This window comes from Equus quagga, chromosome 3, assembly GCF_021613505.1.
Source record: "Equus quagga isolate Etosha38 chromosome 3, UCLA_HA_Equagga_1.0, whole genome shotgun sequence".
Lineage (NCBI taxonomy): Eukaryota > Metazoa > Chordata > Mammalia > Perissodactyla > Equidae > Equus > Equus quagga.
This window is the reverse complement of record NC_060269.1, coordinates 79,051,218-79,070,672: the sequence shown is the minus strand read 5'-3', so window position 1 is coordinate 79,070,672 and position 19,455 is coordinate 79,051,218.

The window sequence follows — 19,455 nt, the reverse complement described above, 5'->3', positions numbered from 1 at the left end:
ATTATATTTTGATGGTTTCTCTGAGAGAAAGAGTATGTGGTTTGTGTGTTTGTGTGTGCGGTGAATAGTGAGTTCCTGTGAACAATCTAGGAGAAATACACAAACACTAGTTTGTCTGAGTAAAGCAGTGGCTACAGTACATTAGTTTTTTAGTTAGTTACAGTACAGTACAGCCCCTTAGTTTTTCTTGTGATCAATATTCTCCTCGAAAATGTCTCTATTTAAGCAATATACAGCATGAAGTGATCGAAAGCGCTGTGGGTAAGAGCAGAAGTTCTGAGGTCGGGTGATCTTGGGTTGGAGTCTTACCTCACTGCTTACTGTGAGCCTTACTGCAAGTTATTTCATCATTCTTAACCTAGTTTCATTGTCTTTGAAACACTGGCTATGAAAATAAGATTATGTCATGGGATTATTATGGAGATTTATTGTAGGTAAAGATCTTATTATGGTTATGATAATAGTATCTGCCTCATAAGGTTGTTGAGAGGATTAAATGTAGGAAAATTACTTAGCATACATAGCAAGGTCTAAATAAATATTATTTAGTATTTTTATAGTTATTATTATTGCCAAGTAAATACAATTCAAATACTACATGAACATTTTAAGATCACATTTGAAGATGAGATATAAATACTAATACAATTTTTTAGACAAAACTATTTTCAAATCAACAATATCAGATTTATTGAATAATTTCCCTTAAATAACCCATCAGTAAGCCTACAAAAGAGTATTTCTCTCTTTTCTAAGATGTTCTCTTTAGCCTAATTGATATTCTCTGTCCTGTAGTGTGGGGAAGTGTATGAGCAGAAGGATGGCTCACAGCCAGTCACCTTTAACCCCCAGCTTATTCTGGACAGAATTCCCGTGTGGATTTCACATTGCATCATTGGGGTGAGTGGTTTATTTGGTCTGACTCTTTCTAAATGGATCCATACCAATAACGTATCCCAATTGTGATGTCCTTCAGCACTTGACCACGGATAACTTCCCAGATTGGGCTAAACTCTATAGTGGTGACAACATTAAAAATTTTTATATTCTAGTCCTACCCACTAAGACATCATGTTCTTCTTTTAGTTGTACTGAATACAAGCTCATGACTTGGCAAGTGTTAAAGATTTATCTATTTATTAACATTTTCCTCACAAGGATAAAACTTGAAATATTACATCTCATTTTCAAGAATGTCCTTGGGATGGAAAGCAGATATATTCTTTGTCACATTACATTTTCAGACCATGTAGGTCACTGTCATAAAGCAGTCACCAGAAAAGTTAAATGAAACTGCATTATGCAATAGATTTTTTTCATATTTTAGATACATATACATTTATATAATACCTGATTGTAAATTTTGATGGTAGGGCTAAGAACTCTGTGGAGTGACTACTTAGCTCTCAAGAAGGTAAACAATTTTTGGAATGGACAGAATTGCATATTTTGCTAAAATGTGGCAAAATTTTCATGTTTACCTTTATGAAGAAATCATTCTTTGGGGTATGTGATTAACAATTATGTGAAAAATATAGTAGAGTTTCTTGCCATTCCGTCCTCTCTTGTCGGCCTCTTTGGCATGCGTTATGCATAGAACAGAATTAGCTTGGGGTGATGACAGTGCATGGATTATGGAGTAATATCAATTTTTCAACCTCGTTGGCTCCAGCATATTTGGCGCCTGTTCTCAGTTGCTATTGTGAGGAGTGTACTGGATGCTGGTGTGAATTACAGTATGGAGCTTAAGACTGTAGGACTTACGATTGACCAAAGATGGATTTGTGTCCAAGTTTCACTGCTTAATAACCTCGTTCTTTAGTCTTCTCATATCTAAAAGAGGTGCAACAATAGTGTCACTGTTTTGGGTTGGTGGTGAGGAATAAAAAGATTATAGCGCAAGACCCAGAACAAATGAGCACTTATAAAATGAAAACTACTGCAATTATCACCTAGTGCTTGTTAATTTTGTGTCAAGTTGACTGGGCTAAGGGATGCCAAGATAGCTGTTAAAACATTATTTTTGGGTGTGTCTGTAAGATGTTTCCAGAAAAGAGTAGCATTTGAATCCTTAGACTGAGTGAGGTCCCCCTCACCACTGCAGGTGAGCATCGTCCCATTCATAGAGGGCCTGGGTAGAATAAAAAGGCAGAGAAAGGTGAATTTGCTCTCTTTCCTTGAACTGGGACATCCATCTCCTCCTGGCCTTGGACATCGGTGTTCCTGTTTTGGGGTCCTCTGGGCTCAGACTGGGCCTCACACAATCAGCTCCCCTTGTTCTCAGGCCTTTGGACTCTGATTGAATGCACCACCTGCCTTCCTTGTTCTCCAGCTTACAGCAGATCATGGGTTCTGCTCTCTAGAGTAGATCTCTAGGTTCTGTTTCTCTAGAGAATTCTGACTAACATATCCCTCAGATTAAATCATTCCTTCAGTAAATTCTATGCTTCTCTAAGAAATTATCTATTTCTTTTCCTTTCTGTAACTTATTTTTCAGGCTGGGCCACTTCTCACCTAGAAGAGTAGATTATATAAGCAGACTTATTACAACTAAATTAATGCTTCTTTTTATTTGTTATATTTCAGTTTTGTTGCAGCTTTAGGTGAGTTTCTCTCCTTCGTGGGTAAGGATTCATTGTCAGTCAATTCACATTGAACACACTCTATGCGCCCGTTATTGTAGTAGGAACTGGGATAAAAAAATGTATAAGATAAATAGAAGGCCTACCTTCCTAGAGCTTACAGTTTAGAGAGCCCTGCAAACAGGCAATTGCCTTGCATATGATAATTACTCTAATGGGAGGAGTACACGTTGCTATGGGGGCCCATGGTTGGTGTTGGAGAAATAATGTTTAAACACATACCCAAAGATTGAGTAGGAGTTAGTCACAAAAAAATGTAAGGGAAGAATTATTCCACATGGAAGAAATAGAATGTACAAAAAATCTGTAGTATAAGAGTGAGCATGGTGGGTTCAAGAAACTGAAATAAGGTATTTTTTAAAAAATTTAATTTAAATTTTTAGTTTATTTTTTTGTGTGTGTGAGGAAGATTCACCCTGAGCTAACACCCATGCCAATCCTCCTCTACTTTGTATGTGGGACGCCTCTACAGCATGGCTGATGAGTGGAGTAGGTCCACGGTCAGCATCCAAACCTGCCAACCCTGGCCTGCAGAAGCAGAGTGTGCGGAACCTTAACCACTGGGCCACAGGGCCGGCCCCAAGCTATTTTTGTTTTTGATATGAAGTTAAAAGTTGAATTTCAAAGATAGCAAGAAATGAAGCTGGAAAAGTAAACAAAGGCAAGCTCATGAGTAGCTTTTTACAAAATTTTGAATAATTTTTACTTTATCCTAAAGGAAAAAGGAAGCCACAGAAGGCTATCAGGTAGGATAAGGAATGATCACGGCTTGTTTAGGAAGTGTAATTGAGGGGCAGACGGAACTTGGAGAGAAGGAGGTCAAGACCAAAGGCAAGAGGGCAAGGTGGAAGGTCATTATAGAAATTCAGGTAAAAAAGCAGGGACATGTAGACCAAAGTAATGGTGGAGGGATGGGGAGGAGCAAATGGACCTGGGAAATGTCTAGAAAGTTTACTTATCAAAATTTCACAGAATTTTGGATGACCTCTGTAGTAGCAATAACAGTAAGCGTTAACTCTTAAATAGTACGTATTATATACTTACACTCTTCTAAGTGTTTTCCCTTATATTAAGCTATTTAATATTCACAGAAAATATCAGAGTTAGTTACTACTATAATCTCCATTTTAGAGGAGCAAACTGAGCAACAGAAAATTTAAGTAACTTGCCCAAATTCACATGCCTAGTGAGTGGAAAAGCCAGGATTTAAATCCAGGCATTCAGGATCTGGAGCTGAAGTTACTCAGCACGAGGCTACTCTGTTGTTCCAAACGACAGCAAGTAACACTGATCTTGCATTTGTGTACCAGGCACTCTGTCGAGTGCATTATAGTCACTGTTTCATTTAAATGGTTGCAACTGGTGAAAGTGAAAGAAGGAAGGTGAAGGAAGAGAAAAATTGGATTTCCTGCTTTGTTACAAAGATAAGGAGCCCAGGAGATGAGCACAAGTTGGAAATGATGAATTTAATTTTAATCAAGTCTATTTTGAGCTGCCTCTGAGTCATCCAAACAGAGACGTCCAGTCGGCAGTTGAACATGTATGACTAAGTCACTGGAGACTTATTTGGGCTGGAAGTAAAGATTTCTCTATGGATGGTAATTAGAGATATAGAAGTATTCAGATAGAAAATGCTACAGAAAAAAAGGCTTAGAGAAGAACACAGAGAAATAGTAACTTTAAAGTCTGGGCAGATAGAGGTTCCTGAAAAGCAGGATAGAGAATGGTCTGGGAGTTGAAAAAAACAAAAAGGAAAATGTGAAGTCACAGAACTCAAGAGAAAAAGTACTTTTCAGAATGAGAAAGTAGTCAAATCAACAATGTCAAATGCTACAAAAAGTCTAAGAAAGTTAAGGCCTGCAAAATGCCTGTTTGATATAATAATGCAGGAGCCATTGGTGACCTTAGGACAGTAAGTTTCAGCGCAGCAGTAGAGGCAGAGATAGAGTCCATGAGATAAGAAGTGAGTGGAAAGTGAGGGCTTAGTGATAGGAAATACAGACAAGGGATTCAAGGATTTCAGCTGTAATTCGTAAAAGAACATTTAGGTGGTAACTGTGTGGTGGGTGTGTACATGTGAAAAGAATATTTACAGATCAGTGGAATAGAGGTAAAGTCACACATGTATAGCTAATTGATTATAAAAGAGGCCAAGGAAATTCAATGGGAAAAAGTAGGCTTTTAACAAAATGGTGTTGAAAAAACTGAGAAATATGTGAAAAATAAATCTTGATTCCTAACTTAAACCACATGCAAAAATTAATTGGAGAGAGAAGACAGATCAAAAACAACAACAACAAAAAAACAGTTGAAAGCATCAAGGCTCTAGAAGATATACGATTTCGGGTAGACAAATACTTATACATAGGACACTGAAACTAATAATCAGGAAAGAAAATGTGTAAAGTATAATTCACTAAAATGAAAAGTTCTGCTCATCAAATACCCCAGTTATTAAGTGAATGGACAGTCAAGTAGAAAATATTTGCAAAATATATACCTGATAAAGGAGTTGTATCAAGAATATATAAAGAATTATAAAACTCAATAACCAAAAGACAAGCAACCCAAGAAAAATGGGCAAAATTTTGAACAAACACTTTACAGAAGAAGATATATGAATGGCCAATAGCACATAAAAGAGTGCTCAAGATGATTCATAATCAGGGAAGTGCAACTTAAAACCACAAAGATATACCTCTTTGCACTCACTAAAATGATTAACCTTAAAAAGATTGGCAACAACAAATTTTGGTGAAGATATGAAGTAAGCAGAACTCTCATAAATTGCTGGTGGGTGTGTAAAATTCTCAGGCACTTGGAAAAAAAGATTTTGTCAGTTTCTTACAAAAGTAAACAGGCACCTAAACTTTGTCCCAGTAATTTCACTCCTATCTGTTTACCTAGGAGAAATAAAAAGACTTGTATAAAGAATCTTCATAGGACTTTTATTCATAATAGCTCAAATTTTGAAATAACCCAAATTTCCATCAAGATGTGAATGGTTAAAATAAAAGCGGTATAGTGGCTGGCCCTGTGGCTGAGTGGTTAAAGTTCCGTGTTCTCTGCTTCTGCAGCCCGGGTTGGCGGGTTTGGATTCCAGGTATGGACCCACTCCACTCATCAGCGATGCCTGTGGAGGTGACCCACATACAAAATAGAGGAAGATTGGCACCGATGTCAGCTCAGGGCGTATCTTCCTCAAGCAAAAATAGAGGAAGGTTGGCAATGGATATTAGCTCAGGGCAAATCTTACACACACACAGACACACACACACACACACACACAAACACACACAAAGTGGTATCTTCATGCAATGGAATACTATTAAGCAAAAGAATAATGGTTAAAAGCAAAGTAGAATTATTGACGCATACAAAAATATGCACGAATCTGAGTCATTATGCTGAGCTAAAAAAGCTGGACATGAAAGAGTATGTATACATGATTTTATTGGTATGAGATTCCATATCTGGTTTACTTAATGGTTAAAAAAATTCAGGAAATGGTTGCCTCTGGGGTGATGAGAATTCCTGGGAAGGGGGATGAGTAAGTTTTCTGGCTAATGGAAAAGTTCTGTATCTTGATGAAGAGTGAGTTATACAGGTGAGTGCATTTGATTACACTCTTGAGATTGTACACTTTTGATTTGTACATTTCACTTTACATAAATTTTACTTAAAAATACTCTTCATAAATATTTAGTCCTAACTGGTAGGCTTCCTTTCTGCAGTGACGGGAGTCGGCAATTGTGAAACTGATTTCTGTGTATTCTAGACTTGAACAAATGTAGATGTAGGTGTGGGCAAATGTAAACATAAAGATACATAGACATAATACATACATACTATTGTGTATCCACATGTTCCTATTTTCCCAGCTCTTCCTGCTGAGAGGCTCTGGAAACAATGACACAGCAGAAGCAATGGACACACTTAGTGCCTGGATCTTGGTTTCTAAATATCATTTTTTTTTTTTTTTTGAGAGTGGAGCTTTTTTTTTTTTTAATTAATGTTATGATAGATTACAACCTTGTGAGATTTCAGTTGTACATTTTTGTTAGTCATGTTGTGGGTACACCACTTCCCCCTCTGTGCCCTCCCCCCACCCCCCCTTTTCCCTGGTAACCACCGATCAGATCTCCTTCTCAATATACTAATTTCCACCTATGAGTGGAGTCATATAGAGTTCGTCTTTCTCTGACTGGCTTATTTCGCTTAACATAATACCCTCGAGGTCCATCCACGTTGTTGTGAATGGGCCAATTTTGTCTTTTTTTATGGCTGAGTAGTATTCCATTGTGTATATGTACCACATCTTCTTTATCCAATCATCAGTTTCTGGGCATGTAGGCTGGTTCCACGTCTTGGCTATTGTAAATAATGCTGCGATGAACATAGGGGTGCAATGGACTCTTGAGATTTCTGATATCAGGTTCTTAGGATAGATACCCAGTAATGGGATGGCTGGGTCATAGGGTATTTCTATTTTTAACTTTTTGAGAAATCTCCATACTGTTTTCCATAGTGGCTGTACCAGTTTGCATTCCCACCAACAGTGTATGAGGGTTCCTTTTTCTCCACAACCTCTCCAACATTTGTCACTCTTGGTTTTGGATGTTTTTGCCAATCTAACGGGTGTAAGGTGATATCTTAGTGTAGTTTTGATTTGCATTTCCCTGATGATTAGCGATGATGAACATCTTTTCATGTGTCTATTGGCCATATTCATATCTTCTTTTGAGAAATGTCTGTTCATGTCCTCTGCCCATTTTTTGATCGGGTTGTTTGTTTTTTTGTTGTTAAGCAGTGTGAGTTCTTTGTATATTATGGAGATTAACCCTTTGTCGGATAAGTGGCTTGTGAATATTTTTTCCCAATTAGTGAGCTGTTTTTTTGTTTCAATCCTGTTTTCCCTTGCCTTGAAGAAGCTCTTTAGTCTGATGAAGTCCCATTTGTTTATTCTTTCTATTGTTTCCCTCAACTGAGGAGTTACAGTGTCCAAAAAGATTCTTTTGAAACTGATGTCAAAGAGTGTACTGCCTATATTCTCTTCCAAAAGACTTATTGTCTCAGGCCTAATCTTTAGGTTTTTGATCCATTTTGAGTTTATTTTGGTGTGTGGTGAAAAAGACTGGTCAATTTTCAATCTTTTGCATGTTCCTGTCCAGTTTTCCCAGCACCATTTGTTGAAGAGACTTTCTTTTCTCCATTGTAGGCCCTCTGCTCCTTTGTCGAAGATTAGCTGTCCATAGATCTGTGGTTTTATCTCTGGGCTTTCAATTCTGTTCCATTGATCTGTGGACCTGTTTTTGTACCAGTACCATGCTGTTTTGATCACTGTAGCTTTGTAGTATGTTTTGAAATCGGGGATTGTGATTCTGCCGGCTTTGTTTTTCTTGCTCAGGATTGCTTTAGCAATCCGTGGTCTTTTGTTGCCCCATATGAATTTTAGGATTGTTTGTTCAATATCTGTGAAGAATGTTCTTGGGATTCTGATTGGGATAGCATTGAATCTGTATATTGCTTTAGGTAGTATGGACATTTTAACTATGTTTATTCTTCCAATCCATGTGCAAGGAATGTCTTTCCATCTCTTTATGTCATCGTCAATTTCTTTCAAGAAATTCTTGTAGTTTTCATTGTATAGATCCTTCACTTCCTTGGTTAAGTTTATCCCAAGGTATTTTATTCTTTTCGTTGTGATTGTGAATGGGATTGAGTTCTTGAGTTCTTTTTCTGTTAGTTCATTGTTAGTGTATAGAAATGCTACTGATTTATGCACGTTAATTTTATACCCTGCTACTTTGCTGTAGTTGTTGATTATTTCTAATAGTTTTCCTGTGGATTCTTTGGGGTTTTCTATATATAGGATCATTTCGTCTGCAAACAATGAGAGTTTTACTTCTTCGTTACCTATTTGGATTCCTTTTATTTCTTTTTCCTGCCGAATTGCTCTGGCCAGCACCTCCAGTACTATGTTGAATAGGAGTGGTGAAAGTGGGCACCCTTTTCTTGTTCCTGTCCTCAGAGGGATGGCTTTCAGTTTTTGTCCATTGAGTATGATGTTGGCTGTGGGTCTATCATATATGGCCTTTATTATGTTGAGGTACTTTTCTTCTATACCCATTTTACTGAGGGTTTTTATCATAAATGGGTGTTGGATCTTGTCGAATGCTTTCTCTGCATCTATTGAGATGATCATGTGGTTTTTGTTTTTCATTTTGTTGATGTAGTGTATCACGTTGATTGACTTGTGGATGTTGAACCATCCCTGTGTCCCTGGTATAAATCCCACTTGATCATGGTGTATAATCTTTTTGATGTATTGCTGTAATCGGTTTGCCAAAATTTTGTTGAGGATTTTTGCATCTATGTTCATCAGTGATATCGGCCTGTAGTTCTCCTTCTTTGTGTTGTCCTTGTCAGGTTTGGCGATCAGGGTGATGTTGGCTTCATAGAATGTGTTAGGGAGTTCTCCATCTTTCTCAATTTTCTGGAACAGTTTGAGGAGAATAGGTATTAAGTCTTCTTTGAATGTTTGGTAGAATTCTCCAGAGAAGCCGTCTGGTCCTGGACTCTTATTTTTGGGGAGGTTTTTGATTACCGTTTCTATTTTCTTACTTGTGATTGGCCTATTCAGATTCTCCATTTCTTCCTGATTCAGTTTGGGGAGATTGTAGGAGTCTAGGAATTTGTCCATTTCTTCCAGGTTGTTCAATTTGTTGGCATATAGTTTTTCATAGTATTCTCTTATGAGCTCTTGTATTTCATTGGTATCTGTTGTGATTTCTCCTCTGTCATTCCTAATTTTATTAATTTGCGATTTCTCTCTTCTTTTCTTGGTGAGTCTGGCTAGTGGTTTGTCAATTTTGTTAATTCTTTCGAAGAACCAACTCTTTGTTTCATTGATCCTTTCTATTGTCTTTTTTGTTTCAATATCGTTTATTTCTGCTCTTATTTTTATTATTTCCCTCCTTCTACTGACTCTGGGCTTTGCTTGTTCTTCTTTTTCTAGTTCTGTTAGGTGTCGTTTGAGGTTGCTTATGTGAGCTTTTTCTTGTTTAGTGAGGTGAGCCTGTATTGCGATGAATTTCCCTCTTAGGACTGCTTTTGCTGCATCCCAAATGATTTGGTATGTCGTGTTCTCATTTTCATTAGTCTCCAGATAAAATTTGATTTCTTCTTTAATTTCTTCAATGATCCATTGTTTGTTGAGAAGCGTGTTGTTTAGTCTCCACATTTTTGCACCTTTCTCTGCTTTTCTCTTGTAGTTGATTTCTAGTTTAATCGCATTATGATCAGAAAAGATGCTTGATATTATTTCAACTCTCTTGTATTTATTGATGTTTGCTTTGGTTCCCAAAATATGGTCAATCCTTGAGAATGTTCCATGTGCACTTGAGAAGAATGTGTAACCTGCTGTTTTTGGATGAAGTGTTCTATATATATCTATTAAGTCCATCTGGTCTAATTTTTCATTTAATTCTATTATTTCCTTGTTGATTTTCTGTCTGGATGTTCTGTCCATTGGTGTTAATGGTGTGTTGAGGTCCCCTACTATTATTGTATTGTTGTTGATGTCTTCTTTTAGTTCTATTAAGAGTTGCTTTACAAATTTTGGTGCTCCTGTGTTGGGTGCGTATATATTTATAAGTGTTATGTCTTCTTGGTGGAGAGTCCCTTTTATCATTATATACTGTCCCTCTTTGTCTTTCTTTATCTGTTTTGCTTTGAAGTCTACCTTGTCTGATATTAGTATAGTGACACCTGCTTTCTTTTGTTCATTATTAGTTTGGAGTATTGTTCTCCATCCCTTCACTCTGAGTCTGTGTTTGTCTTTGGGGCTGAGGTGTGTTTCCTGGAGGCAGCATATTGTTGGGTCTTGTTCTTTGATCCGTCCTGCCACTCTGTGTCTTTTGATTGGGGAGTTCAATCCATTTACATTTAGAGTGATTATTGAGATGTGGGGGCCTACCACTACCATTTTGTGTCTTGTTTTCCAGTTTTCTTCAGTTTCCTTTGTTTCTCGTCCCATGGTTTAATCTGTTCTGATGTAGAGCTGCTACTCTCTGTTGTTGTCCTTCTACTTATCTCCTCTGCTCTTGGTTTTGTAGCCCCTTTCCTTTTTTGGATTTTTCAGGAATGAGGGTTTTCCTGAGGATTTCCTGAAGAGGAGGTTTTGTGGCAATGAACTCCCTTAATTTTTGTCTATCTGCGAAAGTTTTTATTTCTCCATCGTATTTGAAGGATATTTTCGCTGGGTAGAGAATTCTCGGCTGTAGATTTTTGTCCTTCAGATTTTTGAATATATCATTCCACTCTCTTCTCGCCTGTAAAGTTTCTGCTGAGAAATCTGCTGATAGCCTGATGGGGGTTCCTTTGTAGGTTAGTTTCTTTTGCCTGGCTGTCCTTAGTATTTTCTCCTTGTCGTTGACTTTTGCTAGCTTCACTACGATATGCCGTGGAGTTGGTCTTCTTGCATTGATAAAGTTTGGAGATCTATTGGCTTCTGTCACCTGAAGATCCATCTCCCTCACCAGATTTGGGAAGTTCTCAGCCATTATTTCTTTGAATAGGCTTTCTGCCCCTTTCTCCTTCTCTTCTCCCTCTGGTATACCTATAATCCTTACGTTGCATCTCCTAATTGTGTCTGATAATTCTCGGAGAGTTTCTTCATTTCTTTTTAGTCTTGCTTCTCTCTCCTCCTCTGCCTGCAGCAATTCTATATTGCCATCTTCCAAATTGCTAATTCTTTTCTCCATATTATCGGCCCTACTGTTCAGAGCATCTAGATTTTTCTTAATCTCCTCTATTGTGTTCTTCATTTCCAATATTTCTGTTTGGTTCTTCTTTATTGTATCAAACTCTTTTGTGACATAGCTCCTGAACTCGTTGAGTTGTTAGTCAGAACTCTCTCTTAACTCATTGAGAATTTTAATGATGGCTGTTTTGAAGTCATCATCATTTAGGTTATATATCTCATTTTCTTTGGGATTGTTTTCTGTGTATTTGTTACTTTCTTTCTGTTCTGGAGATTTAATGTATTTTTTCATATTGCTTGATGTTGTTGATTTGTGCCTCCACATGGAGATAGAGTTTAGTTGCTCCTTTCACTTGTTTCAGCTGCTGCGGTGGGGGAGCAGCTGTTTATACTGCACCAACCAGGAACCCTGTCCGCAGTTGCTAACTGGGCCTGGGCCCCTCCTCGTAGCCACCGTGGCCCTTTGGATTCCCTCCTCTGCCGTGGGGGCCGTCACAGGGGGGCTTCAGGCTGCTGGTGCCTACTGTTGCAGCCCACCTAGATGTGCTCTCTCCTTGGGGTCTGCAATGGTGTTATGGGCTTTTACAGCAGCCAGAGGTGGGATCACTTATATTTGTCGCTCCGTTGCTGTCGGCACCCACAAGATCTCACTTGTCCTCTATGGGTCGCAGGAGAGCTATTGGCATCTTCTACAGTCTGTGGTTAGTTCACCTAGCTATGCTGCTTTTGCCCTGGGGTCTTCCAGCCTTGTGGCTGGCGGCTGGGTGCCTTCTACTGGTGCTGTGCACAGGCTTTCCCTAAGGCTGCTGTGAGCCTGTAGGGTTTCCCCCTAGGCTACGAAGCTGGGTCTCTGGAACTCCCCCCAGCCCCAGTCCTCTCCGAGGTCTCCGGCTATCTAAATATCATTTTTCTTTGAAAACAAAACAACGAGGACTTCTTAGAGAAAAGTGACTTCCAAAGCTGGGGCAGAAAAAATTTTGAGGCAAGGCAGGAATATCTTGTTGTGGAAGAAAGTGCTTAAAGAATGACATGAGTAAATCAAAAGGACACTGGATTCCGTTACAGGAACTCATCCTGGCCAAATCCAGGAAAATTTGGCTATCAAAGTAAATGATAGAAATTGATTTTAGGCCATTGGATACAATAAAAATCCATGAGTCAATACTGGAATAAATGAGTGAATGAATAAGTGAGTGCATGGTGAATAATAAACAAATAAATGAAAAGGAATAAAGGGAAAGCCCTTATTTACATATCTATACCAGCTGATCAGAAGGATGAGGAGGACTGCCCTCAGGGTATGAGAGAGCAATGGTAGGGGGAACAATGCTTCCATCCTAAAGTGAGGAGGAGGAGGAGGAGAGAACTGGCAGATGCCCGGATGTTTGTATATTCACTGGAGAGAAAGCGAAGGAATTACTTTCTGATTTTTGTTGTTGGTGGTGAATTTCCTGAGCTGTCTGTAAAATGGACTAGGTGTCAAATCAGGGTTATTCATTCACTGTGATTTTATTATTGTTCCGTTCTATCTCTACCTGAAGGTAAAAATTTTGGGTGGGAATATATTTTTCTTTTTAAATTTACTCATAGAGTATTCTTCTCACTTTATTTCTTAACATGTTTGTAAATTGCAGTTTTCTCTTGGCAATGTCCAAGCGAGACAGAGCTAAAAGTAGAGTCAGCATTAACTCCTTGGCTAATGTAAAATTAAATAGCTTTTACTCCTTTATCTTGGAGGTCAGAAGTCCTTGCTGTGTATCTTTTTTTGATTACAATTTTTATTGAGAAATCTGTAGAGTCACATACAGTTGTCAGAAATAATACAGAACAATCCTGATCCCTTCTATACTTTCCCAGTTTCAGTCAATGGTAACATTTTGAAAAACTATAGTAAATATCAAACCAGGATGATGACATTAATACCACCCACCAATCTTATTCAGATTTCCCTGGTTTCACTCGTGCTCATTTGGGTGGAAATGTGCATGTGTATTTATTTCTATGCAGTGTTCTTAGATGTGTGGGTTTATCTGCCACCACAGTACTGCTGCAACTCCAGAAGCATCCCCTGCATCCTCTTTTCATAACCACATCCATTCCCCTCCTGCTGCTTGCATTCTCCATCCCTAACCCTGACAGCTACTGTCCTCAATCTTCAAAATTTTATGTAAAAAATATTATATAAATGGACGTGTACAGTATGTGACCTTTTGGGTTGGATTTTTGTTTTATTGTCCAGCATAATTCCCTGAGGATTCATTCAAGGTGTGTGTATCAAAAGTTTTCTCTTATTTAATGCTGAGCAGTATTCCATGGGATATAGGTACGAGAATTTGTTTAGCTATTCACCTTTTGAAGGACATTTGAACTTACTCCAGTTTTTGGCTTCTACAAATAAAGCTGCAAATTTATGCACAGATTTTTGCATGAACATAAGTTTCTATTTCTCTAGGATAAGTGACCAAGAATAAAATTGCCAGGTCATAGAATATATTGGTCTGCTAGGGCTACATAACAAAATCCTAACAACTGGTTGGCTTAAACAACAGAAATTTATTCTCACAGCTCTGGAGGCTGGAGTCCAAGATCACGGTGCCAGCAGTGTTGGACTGCTCTGAGACCTCTCTCCTGGGCCTGCAGATGGCCACCTTTTCTCTGTGTCCTCATGTCTTAGTCCATTTGGGCTACTATAACAAAATACCATGGACAGGGTAGCTTATAAACAACAGAAATTTATTTCCCACAATCCTGGAGGCTGGGAAGTCCAAGATCAAGGTGCCAGAGTGGTTATTGTGTTCTGGTGAAGGTCCTCTTCCTTGTTCATAGCTGGCACTTTCTTCTCGCTGTGCCTCACATAGTGGAAGGGACTAGGGAGCTCTCTAAGGTCTCTTTTAGAACACTAATCCCATCCAAACACGTTTCACCCCCATGACCTAAGCATCTCCCAAGAGTCCCACTCCTAATACCGTCATCTTTGGGGCTTAGGATCCTAATATATGAATTTTGGGGGACACAACCATTCAGACCATAGTACCTCACATGGTTTTTTCTCTGTGCGTGCACATTCCTGGTATCTCTTCATCCTCTTATAAAGATGTCAGTCATATTGAATTATGGCTTCACCCTTATGACTTCATTTACCCTTAATCACCTCTTTAAAGGCCCTATCGCCAAACATATTCACATTGGGGGTTAATGCTTCAATATATGAATTTTAGTGGAACACAGTTCAGTCTATTACACATAGCAATTGCATATTTACTTTTATAAGAAATTGGCAAACTATATTCCAGAGTGGCTGTGCCATTTCACGTTCTCATCAGGATTCCATAAAGTGACTCAATTTCTCCATATCTTCACATCCTTGGTATTGTCATTTTTTATTTCCCTGATGGGTAATTATGTTTAATACATTATCATGTGCTTATTTATCTTCTGTATATCATTTTCAATAAAAAGTCTGTTCATGTGTTTTGCTTATTTTCTAGTTATATTGTAGAATGTTTACTGTTCAATCTTTGGAGTTCTTTATGCATTCTGGATACCAGTCCCTTGTTGGATACGTGGTTTCCAAATATTTTCTCCCAGTCTCTAGCTTGTCCTTTCATCAACTTAATAGGCTCTTCATGGAGTAAAAGTATTTACTTTTGAAATGGGCAAAGTTACCAATCTTTTTCCTTTTATAAGTTGTGTTTTTGGAATCAATTCTGAGAACTTTTTGCCTATACCTATATTCCAAAGATTTTCTACTAGTTTTTTCTAAAAGTTTCATAATTTACGTTTAAGTCTGTCATCTATTTTGAGTTAATTTTTGCAAAAGCTGTGACATTTATGTCAAGGTTCATTTTTATTCCTATGGATGTCCTGTTACTCCAGCACCATTTGTTAAAGAAGCTATCTTTCCTCCAATGAATTTCTTTGTGTCTTTTTCAAAATTCAGTTGGCATGTTTGTGTGGGTCTGAGTTCCCAGTGCTGTTTCATTGATCTATTACTCTAACTCTCAGCAATACCATACTATCTTGATTACTGTAGCTATATACTAACCCTTCATTTCAGGTAGAGGAAGTCTTCCCACTTTAACTGTCTTGGTCAAGAGTGTTTTAGCCATTCTAGACCCTATGGCTTTCCTTATATATTTTAGAATGTTTATATATATCTACAAAAAAACTTCCCTTTTTTTTTTTTTTAACAGAAATTGCATTAAACCTATAGATCAAATTGACATTTTTACTGTGATGAGTCATTCAATCCATGAGCATGGTATATCTCTCAGCTAAGGTATTCTTTGATTTCTTTCATAACCATTTTATAATTTTTAGCATATAGATTATATAATTGTTTTAATACATGTATAACTAAGTATTTCATTTTGGGGGAACAATTCTAAATGTTATTTTTTTTTTTTGAGGAAGATTAGCTCTGAGCTAACATCTGCCACCAATTCTCTTTTTGCTGAGGAAGATTGGCCCTGAGCTAACATCTGTGCCCAACGTCCTCTATTTTTTGTTTCTTTGAGTTAATTCTGTTGCAGTTTGCTCACCTTCTTGACTCTGAAGGTTTGCATCTTTTGCCAGATTTGGAAAGTTTTTAGTCATTTTTTTTCAAATACTCTCTTAGATTCACTCTTTTTCTCTTTTCCTTCTGGGACTCTAATGCCGTGAATGTCAGGTCTTTTGCTATTGTCCCACAGATCCCAGAGGCTCTGCTCAACTTTTTCAGTCTGTTTTCTCTCTGCTGTTCAGATTGAGTGAATTCTATGACCTGTCCTCACTTCACTGTTTCTGATCTCTTTCATCCCACTCTACTATTGTGCCCATCCAGTGAGGGGTTTTTTTAATGTTATGATATTTTTCATTCCTATAATTTCCACTTCATTCTTTTTTATAAGTTCTCTTTCTTGACTGAGATTTTCTATCCTATCATTTGATTCAAGACAATTTTCTGTTGAATATTGAAGCACAGTTGATGATGACTGACTGAAAATCCTTATCAGATAATTCGAACACCTGATTCATCAGTGTTTCTCATTCAGGTTGTACTTGCCTTGTTTCTTGGTATAATAGGTGATTTTTTATTGAATCCTAGAAATTTTGCCTATTATATTTGGAAGGCAGCTATGCTCACCACTATATAACCAACGCTTAATTTTTTTGATTTTTTTTAAACAGGCAGTCACCCTGTTTAAGTTTTGGCCTACTTTTTTGAGCTGTAGTTCCAATGGCAGTTTAAATTTCAGAGCATTCGTGGTGGACTTTTGGTCTATTTGGTTTACTTGGTGATGCTGAGGTTCTCTCTCATCTCAGCCCAATTGCTGGATTTCTCACAGTGTAGAAGTATGACATGGGATCCCCTTACCCGTGACCCCGGCTTCCCAGTTTCTCTGGGAAGGAAAATGGATCCATAGGCCTGCAGTGTCAAAGAGTCTTCCTGGGTCTGGCAGCTTACTCTTATTTGGTCCACCTTGCTGATTCTGCCCATCAGCCCCAGTGCCTCAGGACAGGGAGGGGTTTTCTGAGCCTAGCTTATTATTGTGATTGGGTACTTTGTCTTATTGAGTTCTGGCTGCTATAATAAAATATCATAAACTTGGTGTCTGAAACAACAAACATTTAATTTCTCACAGTTCTGGAGCCTGGAAGTCCCACAGTCAGTGCCAGCATGGTTGGGTTCTTGGTGAGGGCCCTCTTCCTGGTTTACAGATGGCTACTTTCTTGCCATATCCTCACAGGGCAGAGAAGGAGCTCTGATCCCTTCATCCCCTTATAAAGATGCCAATCACACCACGGGGGCTCCACTCTCATAACTTCATTTAACCCAATCAACTCCCAAATGTCCCATCTCCAAATATCATCACGGTGGGGATTAGGGATTCAACGTTTGAATTTTGGGGGAACCTAACATTTAGTCCACAGCAGTCCTTCCTGACTATTTTGCCCATCTGACCTAATTCTTCCTGGAGGAGATAGGGGTTGGGTAAACAGGCCTCCCAGGAAGGATGCCTGCTATGGCTCAGTCCCCCTTGCTGGTTCTGCTGGCTTCTCTTGCCCACCCAGTGTTGCTAGCCCGAAAAGTGGTGTCTCAGGGTCAAAGAGGCCAGGCTTCTTGTTGCGACTGACTCCCTCTTGTTAGTTCTGCCCACTATCCCCATGTCTCTTAGAGGTGGAGGGGAATCTCAGTCTGCTGGGGAAGGAGAGTGCTTCCCCTGGCCGCTTTCAGTTGGTGGGATTACTTATTGGTCCCCGTTTCTGTGGTGTCAGTCTTGCCTAATATTCTCAGAGGGACTCATTTTCTCTCAGAAGAGAAATGAGCCTGTCTGGGCTGCCTTCTATTGCCAGGTTGCGGTTGGCAAATGCTGGGTCTAGGTGGCCTTCTTCTGTTGGGTAGGGGGATATAAGACCCTCCCGCTCTGTTTTTCCTCCAGTCCTGGGCTCCAAAACTACTTTGCTAGTTATTGCCTCTCGGAGTTTTCCTTTGATTGTCAGTTACATTATTTCCATGATTTATAGCTGTGCTTAGCTGGTAAGAGCTGGAACTACGTCTATATACTCACGCGTGGACCAGAAGCCCCGGACTAAGTAATCTTTACAGTGATGTGGTTTTAATAGCTATGCCAGAACTACACTTAAGGTCTAACATCCGTCCCTTAAATATTTGTATTTTTCGTTTATCTTTTTCTCTAATACTAAATTTTAAAGCAGTGCTGCAGTCCTATGACAATATAATATTCTTCGTTTATTAGCAATTCTCTAAGATTTATTTTCAAGTTTGAAAATCCCTTGCTGATGACTTGATCTTTGCTTTCATAGCTTAAGAGTAAAGTTTTCTAATAGCTCAACCCATCAAGGCTTTGCAGCACTTATTGCTCACTGGGGCCTCCTGTTAGAATGAGATTGAGCAGCTTTGCATAAAATGAAGAGGCAGGAAAGGATAAAAAGGATATAAGTTGGATCAGTTCTAATATTTAAAAACAGATTTTGGTGAAGAAATATTGTGTTTAATAAGAACAACGATGGAAGCTCTGCAGTTGTTGAAAATATTGTGAATGTCTCCTTCATCAATTAGATACAGATTGAGAGCAATAAAATAGCAGTTTTATTTGGAGAGATATACTTCTAACAAATAATTTTGCAACAAAGTTTTTCTAACTTCTATGAGGACAAATAGAATTGTTAACTAAATGTTTAATGTTATTTATAAGAAGCATAATAAATAGTTTGGGGTTACTTGTCAGTGTAGTGGAATTGTGCATTTATGGGCTGTCATCCAAACTTAAAATTAGGAACCATTGAACAACACGTGCACATTGAACCTGTGCCCATTTTACAATATTTGCTGCATAATTTTACTCTTTAAATTATTAAGGCTTTTAGAAATCTAATAACTTTTGATTTATGACATTGCTGGGTATATATATGATTTATTTGATGCCAAGACCTTGGTTAGGAAGGCAATATTTAATTATAACTTTTTCATGGGAAATCAGTTTCATTTATATGGCATAGTTTCTACTAGCAAATTGTAGAGAAAAGAGGGAAGCATAATAATAAATATTTCTGTGTGCAAACACATTCACTGAATAATGGAAACATAAATTGCGCAGTATCAAAATTTGATCCAATTATATGACTCTGAAACAATCACGCAATGTAATACTCACTAATTTAAGTTATCATGACCATTTCCCCTTTGATTTTTACCAGCAGTAGGTCTTTGATCCAAAATCTCTTCATCATTCGTTCTGACGTGTGTACTCTGTCAAGAAGACCTTGTCCTTTTTCTCCTTTCCTTTATCGTACCTAGAGGTAAAAGAATTTTAATCTGAACATCTTTTCTGAAAAAATCTAATTGATTTTTCCAACTGCTCAGGATTAGTCTCTTAGCAGCGATGGAAGCCCTTCAGGAGCCATTCGCGCTCTCAGTTTAGCGTGCAGAACAAATTAGTCCTTCCCAAAATAATACCAATTAAGCCAACATAAAAAAGTTAGTATCTGTATTAATCTCAAGAGATAAGTTACGATATCTCTCCAAAAGACTTGCCACTCAAGAAC